This window comes from Patella vulgata, chromosome 2, assembly GCF_932274485.2.
Source record: "Patella vulgata chromosome 2, xgPatVulg1.2, whole genome shotgun sequence".
Classification (NCBI taxonomy): domain Eukaryota; kingdom Metazoa; phylum Mollusca; class Gastropoda; family Patellidae; genus Patella; species Patella vulgata.
Window position 1 is genome coordinate 46,810,042 of NC_065880.2, and position 27,498 is coordinate 46,837,539.

Consider the following 27,498-nt stretch of genomic DNA (forward strand, 5'->3'; position numbering starts at 1 on the left):
AACATCAAATAGTACTTACTATTAGCTTATTCCAAAATAATGTTACTAATCCGTAATATATATGTTTTCATTCTAATTTCCATAATACCGACAACGTTGAAATCTAAAGGAAAAACCCGAAATAAAAAATTATTTTCATCGTATATCTACTGATCAGAATGTGTATACTTTTATCTTTGGTTCTATTATGGTGCCTAGATGAAAAGAATATTTACTATAGTGTTTTCTTATTTAATTCCCATGAGCTACAGGAACTTTGTCTACCACAATGCAGATATGTCAAATGATATGTTTGATGGGTTGTTTAACCAACCCAGTCCAAGTGTTTCCCGTTATCATCCACATCAAATATACTATTTCTATTATGTAAAGTTGAATACCATCAGATATTTTTCCTTGTATTTTGACAACAAATGTAATATTTACTTTGATGAATTACAATCAAATAGTGTTTGTCATGCATGGAATATAAGTGTATATAAATACTTTAGTATTGTTGTCCTTTTCTTGGTCCCAAGGCAATGATAGGATATTAAAAAAAAACTCGGTAATAAATAAATGGCGAGGAGGGGCATAGAATGTGTTATTTTGAACAATTTAAAATATCATTCCTTTAAATGTTGTACATCAAAGACACTTCTGCCTATAAACAGAAGGTTTGGACTTTAATTACCATTAATTTGTCTGATGCATTAAACGTAACACACATAAGTGCTATTCCTGCTTGGAGTTAGTCACTGTCAGTTTTGTAGGGAGTATTGGGCTCTTCTGGTCATTGGTAGTTATTCTTTTTATTGAATATTATTTCTCAATGAATGACGTAGTTTGTAATTAAGTAGAGTGTTGTAAAGGTAATAAATTCCTTTTATCTGGGTCTATATTTTATTATCATCACAACAAACATACTTGAACAGATAATGTTATAATTTCCCATACGAGCAACTAACATGCAATGTCTTCAGTAGGTAATACCCATGTTAAAGGTATAACTCGATGCGTGTCCGTGATTTCAAGTCCTATATTCGACCAAACAATCGTATTCAAAACTCAAATATATGTATTGCCGAAGTCTTGGATATGTTTGAACGACGGGATATCACAGAGCATAACACTCCTGGCCGTAAGAGATCTATCTACAAAATGCATGTACATTAATCTTTATGAAGGCATAATAAGTAAAAACTATATACGTTCGAATTGGCAAAAGGTGCTAGGTGCATTGTGTTCAACCACATTCTTCTCTTACCACCCTTAACTTATTTTATTCTTATTTGATGTGGTATTCCTTCAGAAACGTATATCATTTTAGTGTTCCTTAATTTAATATCTTGCCAAAACCTCTTGATAATACGCATCTCAAATATTACAATGAGGCAAAACTAAACAGTATTTCTTCCCGTTTTGGAAAATTGGCAGTAAATTCCTGGCCTCTGATAGTTATTATGGTGGCCTAGGCTATGTGGTAGTGTCAGATAGAATACATGTGGTTTTGTGGTTCTTTTCATCAGTCATTTAAAGTTTGGGGCGATTTGAGGTTCAAACCACTTTCTGTACCTTGGATGTTTCCAGAATACCATTTAGTGAAAAGTGGTATTATGTTATTTGGGTCTTTATGCCAAAAGACCTTCGATAAATGAGAAAAGCTACCCCCACCCCAACAAAAAAACTGATTTTCTTGCCTACATACAGCCGCAAAACGTTTGGACTATTAGCGTTGTTTCCTGTCATTAGTGTCTGGTGTTTCCCATTGTCGTTGAAATCACCGATGCATTGAAGATGTATAATCCCGTTGGGAGCATATGTTTTTTAAAATTTCAATGAAATATAAATTGTCTACACTATATGGAGCCTTTTGGGAATTCTACCCACTTTATAAATCTCGAAATCTCTACAAGTAATGATGTCAAAGTCAAGTATTCTTATAAACACTTATTGTATAAAAACACAAATTTACGAGCGTTATCCGCAGATCGCACACAAGCAACATCATTAGCGATACACTTTGGGTGATTTGATTTTTTCAAGAACCACGCACAAATAGAAACGACATAATCAATGCTCAAATGGAATAAACCACGTTTCCTTGAACAATCTGGTAAACCGGCTGGCTGTTTTAATTAAATGGCATTCTTCCGCTAAATTTAAAGTGATGACCGAAAGAGTCTGATGAGTCTTTGGCCGCTTATTTGGCAACAACACTGGCCCTGTGATCTATGTAGCCTAATTCTTCTTGGTTATACGAGTCCAGCAATGCCGGGTAATGGTCAGTGGGAAGCTAGACAGGATATAGCTTTTGTCAAAACATATTACAGATAAGACATTTTATATAGTGATATGTGTATTCCATTAGCCTATTGTTGCCAAGCACATGCACTAGGGCATTGGCTATCGATTTTAGAAGATAGCGTGTCACTTTGGTTTCTGTTTCTGACAGCCGAAACGTGGAATTTTTTTTATTAGAGTAAATAAGTCAGGCATTGTATTATTTTCATGACAAAAAGTGACAAGCTATTAATACCCATACTTGATATGGATTAAAGGCAGAGACACATCTTCAGGCATCTTTGACTAATTTCCTTCTAAGACGCTATTAGAATCAGTACTACAAAACACACAACGTTGAATAGAGTTCCGCTTGCTTTCCTCTTCTTTTCAGACGATCTTTACCCAAGGGAACTCTGCATTAAATAACAGTCTGCTACCCCATTTCAGCTTATCTTGCGAAGAATGGAAATCAAAAAAGAAAAAGGGAACATAGATTTTTGTCTCTTGCTCGATTGAACATTGGGACAAAACCTGGAAAGTTAATCTGTCCACTACACTACAATAAATTTATTTGTAGTTGAATAAAGAATACATTTAAGACTTAATCACAGATCTTGGAAAAAAACATTTCATACTATATGCCCCGCATCGATGCAAACATAGACTACCAGATCCAATAATACCATTCATTCGTCAGATGCTACACTAGGATGGATGTCAGCATAAACTCTATTCAATTAGGTTTTCGATTCATGTTGTGGTTCTCTATAGCCTACAGTGAAATTGAAAACAGATCAGCATCTTGTCTTCAAGAATTGATATACCTATTCTCTGTGTTTCAATATATTTGTCGGGCTGCTCCAACCGTAGTTAGGGGGGTGGATGGCTGAATGGTTAGCGTGCGCGCGCTGTATCATAAAGTCTGTCATTGAGTCCCCGGTTGTACGTGACAAGGAGTAGGGTCGCCTGTCCAACCTCGTGGGTTTTCTCCGGGTCCTCCGGTTTCCTCCCACGGCTAAAGACCTCTATGCGCAAGCGAATTATTGAAATAAAATTAAACCATATGTTAGTCCCGAAATGACCTAGTTTGTGTCGAGTGGACGTTAAAACCCATTTCTCTCTCTCTCTCTCTCCAACCGTAGTTATACTAATATGGCGTCGGTCACTTAACGTAAACCGTTGTAAATGAATATCTGCTTTGTCGCCATTATATTTTTAAAGAGTTTGTGTAATGCACTCTTCAGCTTAATAAAGCTGGCCTCTGATTGAGCCGGTGATTGACACAGCACGAGGTTGCGAATACTTACACTTTTCTCTTATAATAATATGTTACCTAGCCAGAAGAAATCCGTTCAACCACAAATGACAGCATAACACAAGTCTTCCTTTTATAGGACATCCGGTCTAAGACTAAACTGTGTCAAATTTCATCAACACAAAGAAGAGAAGGTCTACTGAATAGCTCGGCATACTTTAGTCTTCATACATTTCGCTGTGAATGTTTCAACCGACTATGTATACTTTAGAGTTTTACAACACTACTTACTACAAATGTTTGTTAGCCGTGACAGAGTATAACCAATCACTAATAAAATCTAACTGGAGCAGAACAGTGGACGTGTATTTGAGAAGCGGGCACTACTGGTGGTAGTTGAAAACAGTGGGTTAAATGCAACAGTATAATATGTATATTATTAATTTATAACCACAAGAGACGCCTGTTAAATAGTTTTAAAAACTTACCTATTAAATGAAAAACAGTATTCCTTCCAAAGAAAAGCACAATATTGTACTCACGACAAAGTGTACCAACAGGTAAAATCGAACGTGGTGGCCAAATCAAAATATATATATATAAATGCCCGAATGAATCCTGATATGATATACTCTTACATGACCCCATCAAGGCGGCAATGCACGTAATTGTTGAGGACAGATTTCCTCATCAATATATCATCTCCATCCTAATTGAATGATACTTCAAGAATTAATTTACCATTCCATTAATCTCTCCGTCCAACAAACTAATATGGTAAAAATCACGTGCATAGCAGCATTTGATAATGGTGATCAATGCAATTGTTGTGTGTATATCAAAGATTACTAGGAGACCCGTATGTGTGTGGTCATCATAAAACGGGCATGACTCGCCAAGGGGTTCAGATTGAGAGACTGCAAGTCGGAATGTGGGATGCTGGAAGTGGAATGATCATACACAGCATAATTAGAATCTGGAAAACTGTAGATGATAAAAAATCAAATTGAAATTGACATGCAGAAAATCTTCAAGCTATATGTCACTATCCCAAATTATCTAGGCCATCAACCTTTTGTATATTCATAAGTGAGGGATCGCCATCTTGTAGTTTAATAAATTAATTTATTCCTTGGTACGTATGCAGACAGAATACCAAAACGTAGCTGCACATCTTTAGTTTGTCTGAAGATTTCAACTCAGAATTTTGAACCCGTCAGAGATAATCGCCCAAATTAATTAATAGAATTAAGATTATTTTAGCCAATTTCTTATTGTAATGGGTAACCTGATAAACGCTCCATAGAGCCGCATACAAAGGTTTTCATTCATTAATATCTAGAACAAGCATAACGATTAGAAGATTAATGTATTTGCAAAATGTTACAGCTAAAACCACCTATTATGTATTGTCCACAAGGCAAAAGAAGTCAAGAACAGTCGAGTCTGGCAAAGTTTTATTTTCCCTATGATTTCTAATATTTTTTGTTAATACAGGAGAACCATTGTGGGTCACCAACCCGACTGGGCAGATATAATTGTTAGAATGAGTGAGAATATATTGATGTTAATATTGTGGCCTATTTTTAATTCAGTTGCTTGTAAGTTCGTGGATGGTTTATTGATAAGAATGGTAGTCAAAAGTTTAATATCGCTACTGAATAACGTCTCATTGCCTCCTATAGCATGTGATATTGATCGGCTAGAGAGAGTCTATGAACACCCATTGTCCCGTGTAGCTATTAATCCTGTACATATGTATCTGAATTTCTTGTATTATGCCGCCGTGGCACCCATTATAGTGGGAGTTAAAATATTTATTAAATTTACCATCCTCGCATTCTTTTATATTTCTGCAAAAAGGCATGACGATAAAACACAAGTTCTGCATGTGACTGTTTCAGTGAACTAAATAGTTGATCATCATGACCCATTGGTTGTTAATCTCCACAACGTCCATCTGAAATAACATCGTTTTAACTGATCGTGATTTCAAGGGAAATCTGGACGAGCGATTGATTAAATCTGTTAATTGTGTAATGATTTAGACATCAAAGTCAATATAATTTGTTTATAATAGTCTGTTTCCTAATTATTGAAAGAGGCATTATCATTCTTACCAATAAAATAAATGTATCGGTGATTAAATTTGAATAATATTTTAAGAAAAATTAATTATCGTAAGTTCATAAACTGACCTTCTTAGGGCACGGTATATTTTCCAGCATTGCATTTGTTGAGTTCCATAAAAAGCACTAAACAATTTGCGGCTTGTGCTACTCGCAAATAAAACGTTAAAACGTATATATTTCACTTGTGGCTTAGCAGACTTGTCTCAAATATTGCACACATTCTAATTTAACATCACAATGTAGCTGTATGGCGAAGTCGAGTCAAACTGAAAAATTTTTTTTTACCAACCAACAAAGACCTGTAATGTCTTAAAATGCTCATTTAATTTATCCTAACATTATTTACTTTCTTATAAATGTAATTACTTAAAAGTAAGCATAACAACTATAAAGAGTAATGAACTTAAATTAAATTGAACTTTTTATTAACGCATGGATTTCGTTTGAACGACAAGTCTTATTTTGTTACATATATCCCACAGTTCATTGTTATCTCACAGACACAAATCGCTCAAAATTAATGAACTGAACTGAACTGAACAATAAGATCTAATGAATTCATGGACAAATCTAATCTAATGACAAAACACGCGTACTTAAACTACACATACATCTATTGATTACTTCAAAAGAATAAGCGTTGTTGAATATCTGAACTTCTCAAATAGTTAACCAGCATCCTACCCCTTACACGACACTATTTAAAGATATCACTTTAGTGAAAGCAGACATTAAAGAACCAACTTCACCATTATCAACATAGTTTCATCTCTATTTTACAAAATGGCGAAATTGCCCTTTTGTGCGTGTGAGTCGCTATAGACGTGTTGAAAAAAAGTGTATCACAAATATGAAATCACGACAAATTAAAACAATAATCGACAGTTTGGAATTTGATATGGGATATCGTCTCGACTAGTGAATTAATGCCGGTATGAATTAATGTATGTGATGAATTGGCGCCATATGTATGGCATACATTGAATAACTTCTTATAAAACAGGCAACCTGAAAGAAAAAAAAAACCACGTCCAAATATGTTCAAGGTGCGTTCGCACTGGGGGTTTAATCTGAATTGAATTCAGAATAAAGTCTTATTCCGGATTTAGGAATTCAATCTGGAACAACTATTCGGAATCGGGTTATTCGCACTCAAAATTTGAGTGTGGCGCGCTTGATTCGGATCAACTGTTTACCGGGACCGAATAACTTTGCTCGAATGCTCACTCCCGTTTTATCGCTTGGAGGGAAACGTGTGTATTTTCCGAGCCCATATTCTGCAAATAAATAAAAAAATAATACCGGAAATACAAATCAGTTGGGGAATAGCTTACATAGCCGTAGTCCTACCTCACTGAAATATATACTGCGGTAACATAACCAGTTAAAATTCCAAATACAAAGGTATGGTGTGTTCAAATCACGACTGATCATTCACGGTCTAGACCTTAGTATAGGGGCAGGGCAGGTCGGCTCCGGATGTCTTGAGTCTAGTAGACTCTAGTCTCTAGCATGTATTGTATGTAGTTGGATGAAAATGACAACAAAATTTATTGCTTTGCATTATGCATGTTTAGTGCTGAAAGGGTTTTAAATATGAAATCTATCTTCGCTAGTACAGAGTCGAGAGTGACGTGCATGTGCATAGAAAACGCGACCAGAAGAGTAATCATCCTCATTCGCCTTTGATTCTGCTGCAGACGAAATTGTGCCCAACGTTCAATGGCAAGATGCCGAAGATGCAAGAACTGATGTTGCTGATGTAGCCTTGCTCGTCTCAAATTAAACATTAGCAACAGACGATCACGAATACGAATGACGAGCGCATCCAACTTGGGTATGAATGAATTCAATCCGAATTAGCTGTTATGTGACGCTCTGCTTTTAATCCGAGACAAACCAATCCGAATTCTGGAGGCAGGTCTCCGGAATTCGCATTGAATGCGTAGGCAGTGTGGACGCAGCTTTCGAAAGCAGATAAAATGAATGCAAAAAATATCCCCCTAAAAATATGAAGACCTAATTTTATATGACTTAACACGCAGATTCGTCTGCGTATTACATAGGACACAGCCTAAAATGGACACTTATACTTTTTGTGGCATTTTGCAGTGTAAATTACAGTATAACATAGTATTACTGTGAATACTCTTTTAACGCGATAGTATGCATAGTTGAATTTTAAAAAAAATTCAATTATGATAAGTTATTGCAAAATATGTCAGTGTTCAGCAGTAGTCGCATGATGTTGAATCTTATATTTATTTGCGACAGTTATTCGCTTCGCACGGTACATGGACAATATTAGCAGATATGGTTAATAACTCATTAATAACATTAATTATTAGTTATTAAGTAATGAAGTTTTATCAACCTTTAATAACATAATCAAGACTAATTTGATATATATAGATAGATACCAAACCCCTCCAGTTTGCAATACATAATATAATATAGAGAACCAGTCAAACTATAGCGAAAGTACCAAACACAATGTTGTGTATGCGTTTGATATACAGTGTATTCAAATTATACCCACTATGATTTAACGTAATGACATCGGATCGTATTGACCAAAAAATGTCATTAAATTCATACGTGTAAATAAATAACCTTATTGATTTTTTCTGATTTGAAAATCCATACTTCACGGTTTGGCTAAAGGAATTGATCAAAACATTTGATCTCCCTATATTAAAGTCTATGTGAAGAACATAACAAATTATTGGTGTTAGTCGTTTTGTCTTGATCACCCAGTTCAACAAGAAGGATATTTCTGAACACCATGCTGTGACATGCTAGGTCTAAAATACTTTCCTATTCTGTAAGATATAGGCACTGCTATGTATTTGTTAAACACATAACGATACAATGTTATGCAGAGGATATCTGAAAGAGATGGGTGAGCAGGGTTAGCATATTATGTATCCCCACCCCTCCTTTTTTTTACTGACGTTTCGAAAAGTCAACAATCTGTACAGACAACATGGTTGTGTCCAAAGCGTGACAGTGTCATTGATCGAGGCTATTAGCCATCTTGATATTCCAAGTCGTAACATTCTATCTAAGTCAGAAAGTCATAAAAACACAGATATATTTTAAATACTATTCAAGAGAGTCAAGTACTACATTGAGAAAATACTATGTACTATCATCAATCGTGTATAAACAAAGTTCCGAAATGACAATTTTATAGGTGTATCGCATTGGTATATATGCGAACACAAAATATATTAGATTAATACACTTTATTAACGGTGGAAGTAGGATGCACATTATGATTGATCATGTTCCAACAAATCCTGAAATGAAAGAAGCTCTTGACACTGCTCCCCTTGTTGTTACTGGACTAAACGTTTTTAAAAACTGCATTTACCGTACTGATCAGAAACTATTCAATTTTGTTTTAATTGTTAAATCTTGAAAAATTAAAGGCATAACGTTTATAGCTAAAAACACCAGAGATGGAAATATCCTCAAATTAAAAACACCATAATAAAATACGTTAAGACAAAATATGTATTTATTTTTACTTTTGGGGCGCTACATTTAACCTAAAATGGTCGTTACTCTATTTACTGAAAGTCGTGTCATGCATGGTACAGGATACTAATATACTCTTTCTGTAACACTTTGGTCCTTAAGACAATTTTGGTTCTTTGAAAAATTGTTGCTTCACTCTGTCTAGAGTCAAATCACACGTACTTAATGAACGTGAATATATAGTTATACTGAATAAAACAAGTGATATTTTTGTAAAATCATAACCGTTGTCAAGATATCCATCAAATTCTGTCTGTTAATTGACCTATGCTTGGTAGACCAAATAAGGTAATGTCTCCTCCTTTAGTCGTGTGAAATAAAGGGGTTTATTCCATATTTGGAATGGAAATTAACATCAAGGCTATCTAAGACGTGCAGAAATTAGGGGGTATAAAATAGGGTGTAGAGCGAGATGGATCAGAGCTCATTCAGATATTTCTAGCAGCTATTATTATTGAGAAACCTTCAAAGCCATTACAGCTTAGCAATAAAGTTGTAAAACCATCGATGCTGTAGTGTTATTACGATCACGAAAAAACAAACACAAGTCCGATAGTACTACATTTCTGAAAGACCTTATACCATTTAAGGTTTATTTGAGAGACGTCTGCGTATACCTATTGTATACTTTAAATGTATTTTGTTGTATATCCTATGTTTAGACCGGATCTGTCCGGTTTCAGTATTCGAAAAATTTAATTAAAAAACAGTTTCTTCAATAAATTGTGGTTGGCAACACACGAGGTTGCTAAGATAAAAACATGATAATATGGCCTGTTACATTTGGTAACTATTGAACTTTTCTACACGCACCTACACATTATTTCGGGTTATTTGTCTTTTTCCGACTGAAAAACCAATACTGATCGTTGCAAGGCAATTTATAAAGGTCAATGTCAAAACATGTACAAACTAACTTCCACAATTAAAACCATATCGTACATCCTTAAAGTGGGTACAGCCCCAGAAAATAAATACAAATAAAATATAATACTTTCGATCATAAAGGGCAATCAAATTCAAAATCCATGAATACAAATGACAAATTGGTGCAATAAATATCACTATAAACATGTTAGATCAACTTCTGAGCGCTTTTAAGAAATATAGTTGCTAACTTCAGAGTTTCCTCTACTCAAATGTCCTGGTTTACAGAATGAAATCACGTGCTAGGGTAATTTCTGGGCGAATAAATAAATTCTAATGATAAATTTTATTTGATGTTTCAAAAAACCCACCATAGTTTACTGAAATTTGAAATATCAGTGACTATACCTTGGCAGTGATGTGTTAATGCAAATCTAAACACAAAAGTTTACTTAGAAGCTTCTTCTAAAACTATCATAATGTATATCTATAACATATTCACTGGTACTATTTTAATGTGCGCATTATGAGTGGCTGTACGGATCGTTCAAATAGATTTATTGTCACTGTGATCTGTACATGTGTTACAATAATACATTTTAAAGTCATCACTACAGTTTAGCATGGCCAACTAACGTTCACATACCTTTCTACTGGTTTCAAGGCGCCATCTTTACTGCTCTGTTATCCCCAGTCGACGCCTGAACGATAATACATTTTTTGTCTACGAACATCTAGTGTGGTACATAACATCGGTTTATCGATTCATATAAACGTTTTCTAGCTTATTTGTTTTATGATTTTACAATCATATAGGTAAAAACAACATGGACTACTTTAGCCAGTGGAATAACACTTTTATTTCACTGATAAAACGCGGTATTCCACTACCGCGTTAAAAATTGTAACTGACAGGCGCATGTACTGGCCAGCATGGCACTGAGTGATGCTCTGTTCTTACTAAAAATATTTGTCAGCACTTCTACAAAAATTGAGTAATCAAGCATAGTTATGTTTTTCGTCGTGTAAAAATAATGTTATATAAGCACTGATTGTTGTTTCTAAAGGAATGGGTAATTTCATTATTTTCAAACCTGATGAGCGATGAGAAATAAACTCTTTATTTACAACATTGCATGCTATAAAAGTAACAACTTTTTATACGTTGATACAGACTTGCTATATCTCTTATCAAACTTCCCCGATACCATCTTTGGCAGTATGCCGTATTTTAAAACACAGTTTAAATTTTTAAAGATAGCGACAACATAAAAGCTACAAAACTGTCATCGGGGTAGTGTAAACTTCACATGTTGGCAAAATGATATATTCAATAAAACTGAATTGAATGATTTGCTACAGATGAACTCGATCCACAAAAATAACATGTTACAGGTCCCGAATTTGAAAGACTACTACCACGTTGTCACCCTGCACGTTTCAAGTCAGTAGCTTGAAGCGTATATATGGTATTAGTGTCAGTGGCTTGTGGCACGAAGTAACAGTATATTGTCGCATACATAATATATTATGTCAACGCTTGGGCGACATAATATATTGTGTTGACGCTCCAAGCGTGTTAGCATATTAGACCTGTAGACTCAGTGGAATGTACGCGTCATCAGAGCGGATCCAGGGGTTGGACCATGGGGACCGGTCCACCCCCTTAACAATAGAAAGTGTCCCTGTAAATAAAAGAGGGCATCCTTATCAGAAAAAGGGCACCTGTGATGTCAGAATTTCAAAAAAGGGCACTTTTCTTTCGGATTAGGGTTAGGGTTAGGGTTAGGACACAGAAAAGAGAGAAAAAACAGAAAAGAAAAAAACAATCGAAACTTACCGATTCCATGATGGAAAATACCGCCAAAATATGTCTCCAAAGCATTCATTGGTTATCAAAGCGCCAATTAAATCTATCGTTGCAAGTTCATGCCTAGTCACCTCCATCCTAGTCCCAAGCGTTGACATAATATATTATATCGCCCAAGCGTTGACATAATATATTATGTATGCGACAATATACTGTTACTTCGTGCCACAGGCCACTGACACTAATACCATATATACGCTTCAAGCTACTGACTTGAAACGTATCGCCTGACGTTGTTTTATGTTTTAAAGAAGGGAATTTGGTTTATGATATGGGCAACTGTCTACATTAAACATTTTAGAACCATAGTTATAAGACCATAAGTGAGGTTTGCTTTTAGAGAACAACAGTTTAAGTCGAAACTCAAACTTAGGAAGCAAACATACCTCGGCTTAATCTGTAGAAATGATAATATAACCATATAGAGCTTGGTCCATCAGTAATTACATTAGACATCCGTTAAACACAATTTAACGCTTTATTTTGAAATAGATCAATCCTATTTAGCCCTTTAAACGTTTTGGAAAGGTGACACATTCGTGTGTGGAGCTAAAGTGGGTAGTGTGCTCGAGCTGAGTCTCGGTTGGCAGAGGACGGATTTGCCATTTCTGGAATCCGTCATTTGAAACGTGACTTGTTATTCGACATGAAGGCACGCCTACCTAAGTTGATGGACAAAGTTGATATAACTCATGATTATATATCATTGAATACCGGTACCTTATTTTTTTTAGAAACAATATATTTCATTATGTGTTCTTTCCAAACGTTCGAACACTGCAAAATAGAAAGTACTTAAACGAGTGGAAATAAGTAAAGGAATTCAATGGTCTTAACATTTCGAATCAGTACAATGAAACGTTTATCATAAACTATCTATTGGTGTGCTACAAAAATATATGAAACTAAAATGAATTCTAGTTGAATGCAGTGCACTTTGTTTGTCTTGGCGAATTGATTCCCACATTTTATTTAATGTCCATAAAGATTTGTAAATCAAAGCCATACTGAATCTTTAAATACCCCGAGAATGATGACGTGATTTTAACTCAAACAGAATAATCTACCGAATCTTCCAGCTTATTACATGTAAATATCTTCTTATCAAAAGACTACCACTAAGAAACAGATAAAGTGAAGACGAGAGAAAAAAAAATATATTAAAATGTTCTCAGAGAGATTGTAGACAATGAGCAATTAAAACTGGGAATCAGTGCAGCAACGGTAACCTATTATTAAAGGCGAGACAAAATAGGTTTTAACGTCTACTCAACACAAACTATGTTATTTCAGGACTAACATAATATATGTTTTTAATGATTTCAATAATTCGTTTCTTTGTGATACCTTATATTAAAGAGAATTGAAAATTTGAGCAATTAGACGGTATGTTTTGTTTGGTTTGGTTTTTTTTTACTGCAGGAACTGGGTCCCACGCGCTACACATCTTGTTCTAGGGGCGACATTCTTTGAAAAACGTCTAGGCTCCGCTAATTCCAAACCGATCGACATGATATGAGATCTTAAATCCAAGATGGCGGCGATAGCATTATGCTCGGTACCTGCTCCGTAATGCGCGGGTACTTATTCAACTGACTGAACGAATGGGGCGTAAATTACTCTGAATGGCGGCCTTTTATTTCCTCCATGCTTTATTATTGCTATAATCCCAACACTTGTCCATATTAATTTATCAATCTAATCAGTTCCTTAATTAATCTGAAGATGTGTAGGATTTATACGGTTGTGTACCTTTAAGGATGTAAAGAAAAACCTAGATCGGAAACATTGAAACCTATAAACCAGGAAACAATGAGCTCGGCAAACAGACCTAACACGCCAATACTAGATTATCACCAATCTTTATCATCAACATGGAAATGGCCGATTTTCAAAGCGAATCCTAATTAAATTAGCTGCGATTGATCCGTATAAATGTAATTGTTTCAGAATATTACTTTATGAAACAGGCCAGGGAAGGTGTTACAGTGTTGATTGCCTGCCCACAAATTCTATTTTTAGTGAATTTTTTTTAGATCTCATCAAGGACAGCCTAATGTCTGTTCTAGTTTGGATATTGAATTAAACCATAACTAATATCTTTTTAAAATCATGCCCTCGATTGCTTTGCAATTCGATGCACCCGAGACAACAAATAATTGATGAACTTTTGACGGTGCAATTGATTGAAGTCATCCATTGTAGAATGCACGTAATGCACTTACTTCCTAACAATACCTAACTCTGGCAAAAAAGCCCACCCCTAGTCACAGTATATTGGCATAATGATTTCAACTAAACATCAGATAAACACCCCCCCCCCCCCCGCCACCCCCCCCCCCCCCAAAAAAAAACAAAAAACAAACAACCAGATAGTTATGCGATTATTATATTCTTGTTGTTTCAGTCGAAAATAAACTCTCTCTTATATGTTTTGGATCATCCGCGTCTAATTTAAATATCCATTTATTTTCTGCAAACACCATTAAACATGCACATTGATAGCAAGCCTAAAATATTCATTGAAAACTGTGTCTTTTTTGTGTTTTAGAAGAGGTGGTTATCTGATAAACTAACTTTCAGTTTTATCTTACCTAGGATCAAATGCGTCCCAAGGGTGCAAAGAGAAACGGTAATGACTTTCAGTAAAATTGCCAATCTCCACTCATTCTTACAGTTTATAATATCAAATGATACTACTCCAGGCTATCAAAGAGCAATGATACACCCCAAACTACTCATACACATGGTAAAATGCACCTATGGGAACAGAACCAAGTAACGATATTGAGCTGGGATGAGTAAAAAAAATATGTAACGCTGAAAGTATGAAATTCTGAAGAGGTTTACTTTTAACAGTCACGCTACAAGTATATTTACGAGACTTTTTTTTTATCGGGGGGGGGGGGGGGATGTAATAAGTATTTCTTTAGTTTTCATTTACACATGAATTAACATCAGGGTGGCACAAGTTATACTAGATTACATTTGAAATTTACTTGTACTTTATGAAAGAAAACGTCAAGATACCACCCCATTTCTTCCTGTAGTATGCCATTGTTTCTCGAACGATGGAATCTCTAAAAGAGTGCATGTCTGACACAGTTCTAACACCACAGGTAGATTCAACTAGATTTAGTTGCTAGAAAGAGAGGCGATATAGACTCATTGGAAATTCATCAATTTGACTGTAATCTATACATGGTTAATGCTACATTGAAAAGGCACGTTTAAAGGTGCATTCGATGAATAAAATAATAAATACCCTGTACATATATCGATAAATAGGATAGTCGCAACTCTTTTTTTATGGTATTGTCTCCTGCAATGCAATAGATTCGTAGTCTTCACAAACGTGGTTTGGTTAGGGATTTCGTATCCTCCAGAGTCATCGCCAAAATGTTGCATGTTAATAAATCAGTAATTTCCATAAATAGTTTTTGATGTGACCTCTAGAATAATTACCCTAAATTACAACACCCGATGAACACCTGGTAAGTCAGATTCTCACTCACTGGAATGTTTACCTAGGTGTATCTTTGGGATAGTACATGGATTTGTAGATAAAATTGACTGGGTACGGTGCAGACAAAATTGTACTTTTTAATTTTAAAATTTGGGCAATTTTGATGTAAGACAAGCAGCATTAATTCCAGTTTATGTTGTACATATGGCAAAGGAAGTTAATAAATAAGGTCAGGTACATATATTAATTTCGGGCTTGGTTTGAGACTAATATATTCATGGAAGATCTGGGGTCACAGTGAGCTTGAAACTAAATACGCCTCGGCTGTCCTTAAGACATGTTTGCATCCCAGTGAACAGTTTTTTCAAAATAACCGGTTGGAGTCAACAAGACCTTTAAATTCCCTGCACAATCCCATTACAAAGGTTACCGAAATGATCAGATGAAACTGGCTTATAGACGTGGTGAATGCGAACCAACATGTACGTAACAGATAACAAATATACGGGCTAAGTTAATCTAATGTACAATTATTAAAAATGTCAACATTTAATATTTTAAGTCAATTTCTCAGTTTCAAATGTCGTGAGCTATCGATTTTACAAAATATATTTCTATTTAAGGATTACATATACTGAAGAATGATCCTTTAAAAGAAACGGGTTTATTTTTTGATTTTTTTTTTTGAAGCGTGGTTTTTACAGAGGGTTTTACGACAAGAATAAAACACATGCATTTTGGCAACACAATTGGCATATATCTGTATATAGGGACGTTGTAATGGGTAAAACAGTATGCTAGGTTGGTATATGTTTCAGTATTGTAAATATAGAAATAACTCGATGTTTAAAATAGACACACAGTAAAAATATCTATATACAAGGATACAATTCTATCAAATGATTATGATTATCAAAATTGTTCGAATAAAGGAATTATAATTCACTTGATTGGCTATACGGATGTTGTTTTTTGCTTGCAATGTCGGTGTAATTTGTATGTCTCATTGTCCGCAGATCCCTCTAATATGTTTTATCTGGGTGTAGTGCGGTTCCCCTGCACTTACTATTAAGCGGAATGAACAAGGTAGAAACGTATAGATCACCATCTTGCTGAAATAATATTATAGAACATAAAAAACCCAGAACAACAAGTTGACCCGCTGCATGTTATGTGCTTATAGATAGGTACCTGCATACATTTATGTAATTTATAGACGACAAAATGATATATACATGTAATATGATTTATACACAGAACAAAAAAAATGCTGGTTGGAAATTGCATGATGTCATTGAAACACTAGACATTCTGCCCTTTAACAAATTTTGAAGATTTAGACATATCTTTCTTTGTCAAAAATGACATAACTAAATGGTGGCAATAGGTTAGGCACAATTTTTGTGACCTTTATAGAATGACTTTATATGTTGTATTAGTACACCTTTAAAAGGCAAGGGGGTCACGGTGACTAAGTGGGTAAGGCGCTGGCTCGCTAGCCTGCAGGTCGGGTGTTCGATTCCCGCATTCGCCGAGAAAGTTCATCCAGATGTTCCGGCGTGGTTCCCCCTTATCAGTAATGTAGGACGGATGGCCTGAATGGGACAGCTGTCTAGTCTTTCGGATGGCGGGGAAACCGAGGTCCCGTGTACACATTGGCGTGCATGTAAAAGATCCCTTGATAGTTGGAATTTAATATAAGAGTTGGCCGAAGTGCCGCTGTCCGGGCAAAATTTCCCTCATAGCACACTGTATGGTGTATGCCCGTCTTCATTAGTCCAGTTCGGAGCAGAACAGTAGGACGTTAAACCCCATTTCATTTCATTTTCATTTCTTTAAAAGGTGAAAAACAAATCGGTTATATGTTGAAATAAATATGAATGACTTAAATCGGGCTATATTATTCTACATTTAATTCTGGTGATTTCATAAAACTCAATAAAATACGACAAGCGTTCTTTATTAAGATGTATAAAGAGCTTACTCAAATATGACAGATTCATTCAATTATTTTATCATGCATTTTGGTCTATTTTTTAAGACGGCAATTGACTGAACCTTCGATCGAATTTGCAACATGCTGGGTCAAAAATTTACCAAATTCAGTTTGTCATATTCTAATCGTTTAGTAAACTCCATGTTCTCTTAACATTGCATATAAATCATATTAAGTTGTCAATTTATCCCAGAGCCGGGTCTAGTTTTAGTATCCATATATTGATTTCTACTATAAACTATATTCTGATTTTAACTACGTTTTTTTATATTTGTCGGAATGGCAGGTTTGGTTCTATATTTAGCTATAAACAGATATAAGGTTTTTAAGCTTTTTGTTTTTTTAGCGAAAATTTAGTGAAAAGGTATAATAAAATTAAACTGGGCTAAGGCAGCCCAAACTCCTGTTAATTTGTGACGGTATGTTTGGTCATTGACCATATCGTCCGCGAGGTTTTTAAAAGTTAAAAGAGTGTTGAATTGACTAAGAAGACAGCATGTGACAACATGAAAGTAAAGCAGAGTATTAAAAATTAAAGGGACTATAAATTAGTGAAGGCTACTGTTTCTCCGTTAATCAACTTATTTTCCAATGATACACAACTTCATGGACAATATCAAATAAAGAAGATTGAATGAACCGATGATAACCCCATCCAATTTATTATGCCCGCTAGACGCGATTCCCAATACCATGCCAGCTAAGTCAGGGCGTACAATATAAATATATATATATGTATACACTAATTACCTACCTTTCATATACTCGCTGATGCAACGTTGCCACCGTTTGTCACTATATGTCATTTTCCAATTACTACTTGCCACGAGAATTGTCCAGTCTCAGATGTGTCCACCATTGGTCATTTAATGCAATCATTGGTCAACTGTCATTAACACAAACAGCTCGATGAATATAGACACGAGCTCACGAGCAGTAGCAGACGTAATGCCAAATAGATTCCGGCGTAATCTTTCTGCCTTTTCTTCGATCACTCGGGACTGATATAGAGAATTCGCCGCACCATCTTAACTACAGTGAACGAAATGCGCAGCCGCTCGTATACTCTCTCACACAACACATTGATAGGATATTCATTAATATTTGAGTAACCCCGAAGTAACAAAGCGTGACGTGTGGTAACCGCTTCTACAGACCATTCCCATAGCGATGAAAAATGGTAGATCTGATCAAGTCGGTTGAATACTATAAGAATACCAGTATGTATGTACACCTGTTTTCTGGTGGCATGTTCTCTACGTATGTTCTGGGGTTGCATGACTAACGGTTTAGGTTTCTGGACGCCACTGGAAGCCAATGTACTAGGTTTGTATTTGTAAAGGTGAAAGTCAGATAAACAGAAAGTTCTGATAAAATAATGGTTAAACACGTAATAATAATGACTTTTGGATATGCTTTCTCGAATTGAAAATACCTTGATGTAAATGTTTAGAAATATGTAAACTGTTCAATTGCATTTGTCAGGTAAATTGATGGACACAACCGATTGACATTATACTAAGATTTTAAACACATCATACTAGTATTGAACATGTAATAACAAAGAGGTGGTCAGATTCTATAATTCATTTTCTTTTATTATAAATAATTTTATAAACATATATTGGATCATGATACTTGTTTTTTAAGAAAATTGTTCTTATGCAAATTGGGAAATCAGCTCCGAAATTGTCATTATCAGTCTGTCCTTCGGGTGAGGTATCGCATTGCAATCGCAAATTATCACGCCCAGATCACTGTATGCCACTATATGCTTATCACCCAGACCATTGAGGTATGGGTAAGCTCTAAAACCGAACAAAATAGCATAAAGTAGACTGCTAATTGTCTTTTCAAAAACAGTGCATTTAATTAAAAGTATATGAGTACAAGAAACCTAAAACATCGTGCGCTAATGTATGTTTTCTTGTTTTCTTGTCAATGTCCTGGTTATGGTTCATTTCAAAGATAATGTGAATTACATTGAATTCCCTTCATGCAGTAGACACGCATATCTTTCTATAATTGCATCCATTTCTACGTATGCCGACTATAAAGTGTGGTAATTGGATAACGATCTCAATCATAACATAAAATCACGTTACTAATGGGTTATTCCATGTCAAGTGGGTCAATTTTCAGAAATTTGGGAAATCGACCCCTCGAAAATTCTGAAAAAAATATATGTTATTGTATATGCGAAAACTAGAAACTGTGCAAAATTTGTGGTCTGTAGCTTAACAATTGACTGCTATACGGGCATTTGAGTTTCATGAGTTACCGATAAATTTTCGAAAAAATATATGTATCAATAATTTACTCGAGTTTCAGATATCTTGTTTTTACCTTTCTAGTAAAGATATACAGCCCAGCGTTAGAGAACTTTGTGTGTAGAGTACGAAGATGCAATCAGATGACAGGTGAGTGGTAGGATTCGTATGATACTTGGCCATGAAAACCGAAAACAATTTGGTGTAATTGTATATTTTTTTGATTTTGTAGTGCTCCAGGAGCTACAAAGTAACAGATATAGACCCAAATCTTCGCCTATCGGCTCGAGCATACGAGGCAATTTTCGAAAATTTGTGTCTAAAACCATATTCAAGCTGGGAATCTAGTAAAGACTGGTGCGTTTTCACATGTAGTGCTACCGACAATCTCTCGATAGGCGAAGATTTGGGTCTATATCTGTTACTTTGTAGCTCCTGGAGCAGTACAAAATCAAAAAAATATACAATTACACCAAAGTTTTTTTTAGGTTTTTATGACCAAGTAGCATGCGAACCCTACCACTCACCTGTAATCTGATTACAGATTCGTAATCTACACAAAAATTTCTCTAAGACAACCAAAATGGGAGCTGTATAACTTCACTCGAAAGGTAAATATAAGATATCTGAAACTCGATTTAATTATTGATACATATTTTGTTTCGGAAACTCATGGGTAACTCATTAAACTCAAATGCCCGTAAAGCAGTCAATTTTCAAGCTACAGACCACAAATTTTGCACAGTTTCTAGTTTTCACATGTACAATAGCATATATTTTTCCAGATTTTTTCGATTTCCCACCCCTGACCCACTTGACATGGAATGATCCTAATTAACTAATTAGAATTAGTAAGGCGAATCGTTGAAGGTAAAACTTTTGACTTGACCAAGTACACAGCTTGATTTAAGAGTTACTTTGATGATATTAATCAAAGAAGATTTATAACGAAAATGTATTAATTTCAATAATAAAATGTGTTATATGTATTACCTTGGTTTGGTTTAGAAAGCAGTGACAAAGCAACTGAAGTCACACCCACCAACAGGTTCATTGTCAGTGCTGATCATGAAGAGATATATTATGCTCTAATGTAAGTCACAGGAGCCAAATCTCAATAAAAAAAAAGCAGTCTTAATTCTGACAGGTTTCCTATTTGACAAAGAATTAAAGGATCACATTCTAACCCGCTTTGCACAATCCATAGGTAGCCTAGCCTCACGTGAGAAATGTGTACTTAATAACATTTATAACTGCTATATTAAAAGTATTCCTGACTAGCTTTTGGTGCGTGTAAGGTTTTTTGGTTTTCTGGCGTTGTGCCCCAAGCTTCTTTCTAATTCAAATCTCTATCGAATCCCCTCTCTCCCCTATATTTATGTCCTCATGTTACTCTTCATTTTTCTTTTTCTTCCTTTATTTGATTTTTTTTTTATTTCTTACTTAGCACCCTTTCTTCATACCATCATTTACTAAAACCCTAATATAGATAATAATTCTTATTTTATTACATTGCCAGCTGATCTTTTAAAATTTATATTCATATCACCCTTTTCTGGAAGTAGTTTTATATAAGCATTAAGTTGCTTGTTACTGTATCCAATTTATTCATATTATTCTCTTCATCGTTGTATATAAGAATTCTGAATAAATACTTTTTTTAAATCATAGGATGCTTGAAAACAAAATCTTAAAAAAACATTACCTTTAGAGTGTTTAAAATAATTCGGTGCCAAGAATAATACCTGCGTATAAAATTGAATTTTTATCACTATTTGAACAACCCAAGCGCGCTTGAAAAATATTTTCAAAAATCTTTCTCAATTTTTAAAAAAAACCCAAATAAACCTGTGACCTGAAGTGTATTTACAATAACTTTGGATAACACGGACAATGACGTCATAAGACATGTCATCCAGCTACTTCAAAAATGCGATAAACTTGGACCTGTGGATTATTTACAGGAGAGGTGCATAATATAGCAGTGGCGGCAATACAGTTTTCACATAAAATATTGATCTCAAGGGAAAACAACTGTTGGAAAGGACTATAGGTACACAAATGCAATAAATCCTTCAAATGAGTCAGGTTTTCTTCCCTATTCGCCTCTAGAACATCTACATATTAGATGATGGAATCCTAAGCCATAAACAAAGAATTACATTGCCCTGCAGCGGTGGAGGGCAGGGCAATGGGGGACACCATAGCTTGTACACTAACTCTAATGAGACGTACCCTGGTTGGTGCGACGTATGGCTAAATGGAACATTAGCTTGGACCTGGGTTAATGTTTTTGTTGGTCTATATAATTAATTGCCGTCTGAATTTTCCAAAATAATGATAAAGAGAAAACGGCATAACAATACATATAAACTGACATCGCGCCGACAGAATCTAATGTAGTTCGCCAACCAAACTAACAAACCCTAGGGAAATAACCCTTACAAAAGGAACAACAACAGATGTATTATGAAGCGCTATAAAATACAAAAGTTAAGCATGGGTGATAATAACGAGTGATAGTGTCTTGTCATCGATTTTCAAGTAGGATATTAATTTCTCTCTGTGGAACTTGATATTCATTTTATAAGTAATATGTCATATTGATCTGGTATTGTTAATGGGAACTCACCCATTCCATAGGTAAATGCAACACTCATTAATAAATGATAACTAAAAAAAAAGACCCAAATGCCAACGTATCTGATTTGTCATTGAACACTGGTTTCAAGGAATTGTTGGCTTCCTTTATGAAACTACTGTCATTATTGTTCTGACTATTCTGAACATTACCTAATAAGTCTGTTTAGGATAACCCGACCACTTATTTTTTGTTTTGTTTTTTTTTTTGCGATTTAGGATAACCCGACCACCTATTTTTTGTTTTCTTTTGTTTTGTTTTTTTGCGATTATTTTTTTACTTCATACAGACTTACATATTCTGACATCACGTTGTGTAAATATACCGCCCAGCAACCACTGTCACATTGTCTATGAAGGAAAATAACTCTAGAGACAAGATATGCTTTAATAACATAACAGTCCCCCCCCCCCCCTCGCCATTCCGCTGCTCTCAAGCTGACGGTGACGATAATTTAACGCCAAATCGGCCCAAGTCTACCCTGTCTACAAGTAAATAGAGCGGCCGTATGGGGGAATCGTTTATCTTACTACTGTTTTAATAAAGATTCCCGATCAATGTAAATATTTAGAAAAAATGCTTGAAGAGCCGCTATCGCGGTGAAAACGTTAGCATAAAAATGTAGTTTTATTTTGCCATCTTTAATTTCAATTATATATATATATCTAAAGATGTCAGTCAGTCTATACTTAATCGTCCAAATCTTTTCCTTTTTTATATTACGTTTTTCTATAAAAAAGGCTTTCAATAGTCTGCCTGTCAAAAATAAGATTTCCTTGGAGAAAATATGACTAGTGTTATACTACTGATATCTTAACCTCTTAATTTAAATGGATTCTGATAATGATATTGCTGATGATATTTTCCCAATAGCCTCTGCCACATACATTTTTAGTATTTTATCCCGTATTCTCGAGGTGTCTAATCTGTGTTGGCCTTAGGGAAGGCGTTTGATCTTTATGCCCAGGATTTAACACAATACGTTACGTAATAAACTTTAGTCCACGATGGCAAACGTTACATTCGCTTCTACTGTAGATAATAATGTTGTTCCAGCAACATTGCGACGCGTTTGTTTTCAATACGTGGGTTGTACATAGCGAAAATAAATGCGGCGCGTTTCTTAATTTTAATGTTGTGTTTTGTGTCATCATGCGGTGCTGGGCTGGGGGGGGGGGATTCCTTAATATATATATCGCATACCACAACAAATGATGCTATCACACCACATACATGTATCTCACTAGAGATACACGTATGTCGTTGTAACTGCATTTTCGTGATGTGTTCGAAATATAAGGCAACGCAGCGCAGCCTCGTTTGATCTTGTCTAAATAAAATATTAAAGCAACGCAATAACCCAGATTGTCTTGTTTTTATTGTGTTATCTTGAAATAGGTAGACACTGTATAAAATTGTACTTGTAATAATACATTAACCAGAGATTTATGTGAAAAACATAGCATTTTTATAATATATTAGTGCGCATTATTTGAAAAATCATTTTGAAAAAAAAGTTTTTAAACAGTTAAATAATGAATTATATGTTCTACCTGTTTTGATACAATGCGACAAACTTCACTATGATATGTTCAATAATCGGTCGAAAAAAATCTTTTTCTAAGCCTGAGTTATGACTGTCTATCGCAAAGAAATAAAGCATCAAGATTACAAGAAATTGCGTCTCTGAAATCCGGTCTCTAATCATTCATATGGTATACGGAAAATCGAGGTACACCGATATACTCGTAAAATAACCGTTGGCGGTTAAAATTCCAAGAGTGTCACGTACAAACCCGTTACCGATTTCGTGATAGACCCTATGATCTACATCGCGCATGTTAGATCCCTCGGTCACCCAACCCCTAGAGTCATTACAACTTTTACCTCCGAATGAAAACTAATTAATGCTAAAATGAGTTGGCAACCAATAGTCATTAGATAATGACACTATTGTTTGAATTTATGCTTGTACATGTGATCAACTAAATTGTCGATGACCCAGTGCTCTAACTGGATGCGCTGTGGATCTGAGTCTGGAATGAAATCACGATCTCGATACGACAATCGTATTTCTACTAAAAAATACGCAGTTATGTCTCAAGGACGCTAAAACCCATATACTATTTTATACTATATTGTACATAAAATCTCACAACAGGTAGGTTTAAACTAAATACATCGTTAGGTTAAAACAAGTCTTTCCGAAATGACATAAGTCAAGATAATATAGTTTACACCAAGGTATAAAAGTGTTATCACTGTCTGTTTTAATCCATTATAAGATCGATGAAACATAGGCTAGTTCAAATTAACAACATGTCTACCTTTATAACCCACGAACAGGTGAGGTAAATGGAGGTAAGTAAACATACATGAGTCCAAACACATGTTACCTTTAACCAAAGATAACTTTCTCTACCGTGAAACAAATCTTACCGACTTTGTATGTTGCAGCTCAAGCTAGAGTTTCTTAGTGAAAATATAAACAAACACTAAATACACAAACAAAAGCTCGATGTAACCACGTAACACCAAAGGTTTCCATCTATTGTTCAACTATATTATAGTATAACACTTATATTTCTAGAAATGTATATGTGTATGATTTCTATGTTTTTATTTATCTAAGGTACACGGCGTTTACTCAAATAAATGAATGAAAGCAGGAACTGACTTGGTGTCAGAAAATATTTACCCAATAAACATGTTTATCCGTTGTTAAACTACGCTGTTTGAATTTTGGTAGACTTGGACTACTGTACTGGATGTTATGAGGTTGGGTTAGCGAGATTAGATGCGCAAAGCTAACTATAGGAAATTAAACCATGTTTCGTTCCAATTATGATCTTCTTAATTACTTTTAATACAAGCACGCGTGTACTATGGACCAGGGACCGAGCATGACGACATCGCAACGATCTTGGAATCGTGATGTCATATCAAAATATCAAAGCCTGTCGGTCGATGCGCAGTCGTCCAATGAACCAGCATGCCACGTTTCATGCCGATTTTACTTGAATTGGCAGAGCCTTAGGCTTTTTTCGAAGATCGTCGTCACAAGAAGAAGATGAACAAGAAGAAGGGTAGAGCTTTGCCATTAGTTCCCGGTTAAAAAATAAATGGAATGTCGAACCGACTTGGTGTCAGGAAATATTTCTTCACTAAACATGATTATACGTTCTTCAGCTACGTTGTAAATGGAAATAAATTGATGTATCGTTTGAATTATCGTGTTCTGTACTGATATACTGCGCTAACTACATAAAGAACATAAGAAAGTGTCCAAAAATATATTACATACAATTAGCAAGTATATTCACTGTTGTGCAAAGCTAACTATAGGAAATAAACAGATGTACTGGTCGTATAATTATATTATTTTCGTGTACTGAAGGGTTTAAAACATAAAGTGTCAGACGATATATTGTAATTAACATGTCCATTGGTTGTTGCACAAAGTTGTTGACAGGAAACACCCTGGTGCATTAGTTACATTATTCTAGTAAATAGGGTTTATAAATTTAAAAGGAAACTGCGCAAAAGTTGGAAGCATTTGAATGATTTTATCTGTCCCTCTGTTTGTGCACACAATGTTTCTTTGATTTTGTGCATTATTTGTTCTGTTTATGTTTTGCTAAACAGTTATCCTCTATGCCAATAAGAATATGTCGAACTTGCCATTGTGTGCTAAACATATCCAAAGAGAAACGCCATTTTCACAAACTGGTATTAATGTAGAAAATCACAATTTACCAAAATACATAAAATGCGAAGCCAAGACAAGTAAAATGGAAAAAAAGAAAATTTGCTCGTAGAAGATGTTCCATGAAGAAGAAGAAAAAACAATTATCATGTTATTTTGAAAAGATAATATACATTCTAACCTTTGACACGTAGGTATCAAGATTAATACCGACAGGAAGTAAATTTAATTAGAACTTTTCAAATAATTACTCTTTGACATTTTCATGACTTGTCTAAAATATCTCTTTCTTGGCGCGAAAATAATTGTGCAATTTTACGCGGAGATGACATTGTGTTTGGTTATTTGTAAGCTTAAGAAAGTATAATGGATGTTTACTGTAATCGTTATCGCAATACACTAAAACAATGACAACTTGTATTAGAAAATATATGTATTTTTCCGATAGATTAAAATCCCCCCGGTATTTTAGCTAACAATTGGTGAACGATTCATAAAAAATATTCTTTAATTTGACGTGATTTAACTATACTGTGATGTTCAACTTAGATTTGAGGGTTAGATGACCTAGTGTTCTAACACGTGTCCATTAGGTCTGCCACTGAGTGAAGTGGCGTGGTTTCGACCCCGCACTTGTACGTGACAAGGAGTAGGGTCGCCTGTCCAAATTTGAGGATTTCCTCAAGCTCCTCCGGTGTACCCCCACTGCTAAAGACTCCTACGCTCAGGCGAATTATCGAAATATAATTGTACCACATCTTAGTCCCGACCAGAGATAATTTGTGTTGAGAGTTGACGTTAAACCCCATATTTTTCTCTTAAATTTTATAGTAAGCACAATTTAAAACAATTCTACCAAATATCCGGTAAGTTATATACTTTTGACGTTCGATTATAAGTCCTATTTCCTCAATTGTTTCATTGGCAATTATAATTGAAATTGAAATACACAGCATACAATTCTGAATACAATGATTGCTTATTAATGTTTAGCAAACAGTAATTGTATTCCATAGAATTGTATGCTGTGTATTTTCTATTTTTGTGTTTTTTTGTTAATTTGAATATAATATTATTATATCAAATTTATTATGTTTAATTTCTGTGTATAATGCCTCTTTAGTGAGTAATTTAATGACATTCCTTGGTAGGCATTTCATATTTATAATAACCTTATAGTATTCAATTATATATCGGCTCTGGGAATGTGTAAATAATTGAGCTGAATAAACCAGTATAGTGTTCCTGCAATGCTGTGTATGCTTGGTGTTTGTTGTGCAGTCCCCCTTTATTGTCTTTTTAAAGCATAATCCTTAAGTGGATTAAAAACGGTTGCTGATATTACAGATCGTTTTGCATATTATCAAACATCAAAACAAACATGGGCTGTAAGTGGGCGAAATCATGCATGGAATCATATTTTTAACAAATCTAAATATTAAATCGTGATATTTCCATTTGAAGAGTACACCCACGTGTACTTTGTT

General features: G+C 34.9%; 1 protein-coding gene across 8 annotated transcripts in view; it reads right to left on the reverse strand.

Moving 5' to 3' along the window:
- Positions 1-27,498, reverse strand: part of LOC126810558 (neuronal acetylcholine receptor subunit alpha-5) — an 89,072-nt gene that overhangs the window by 46,802 nt on the left and 14,772 nt on the right. Inside the window, exon 1 of one of the 8 annotated variants that reach the window (XM_050535697.2) lies at positions 20,658-20,725. The exons of 2 other annotated variants lie outside the window; for them this stretch is intronic. The gene's annotated coding sequence lies outside the window, so the exon portion shown is untranslated. Of the gene's footprint in view, positions 1-19; positions 78-18,148; positions 18,645-20,657; positions 20,726-27,498 lie in introns of those variants that run through there. 5 more of the 8 variants (XM_050535694.2, XM_050535690.2, XM_050535695.2 and 2 more) reach the window with 5 other exon arrangements.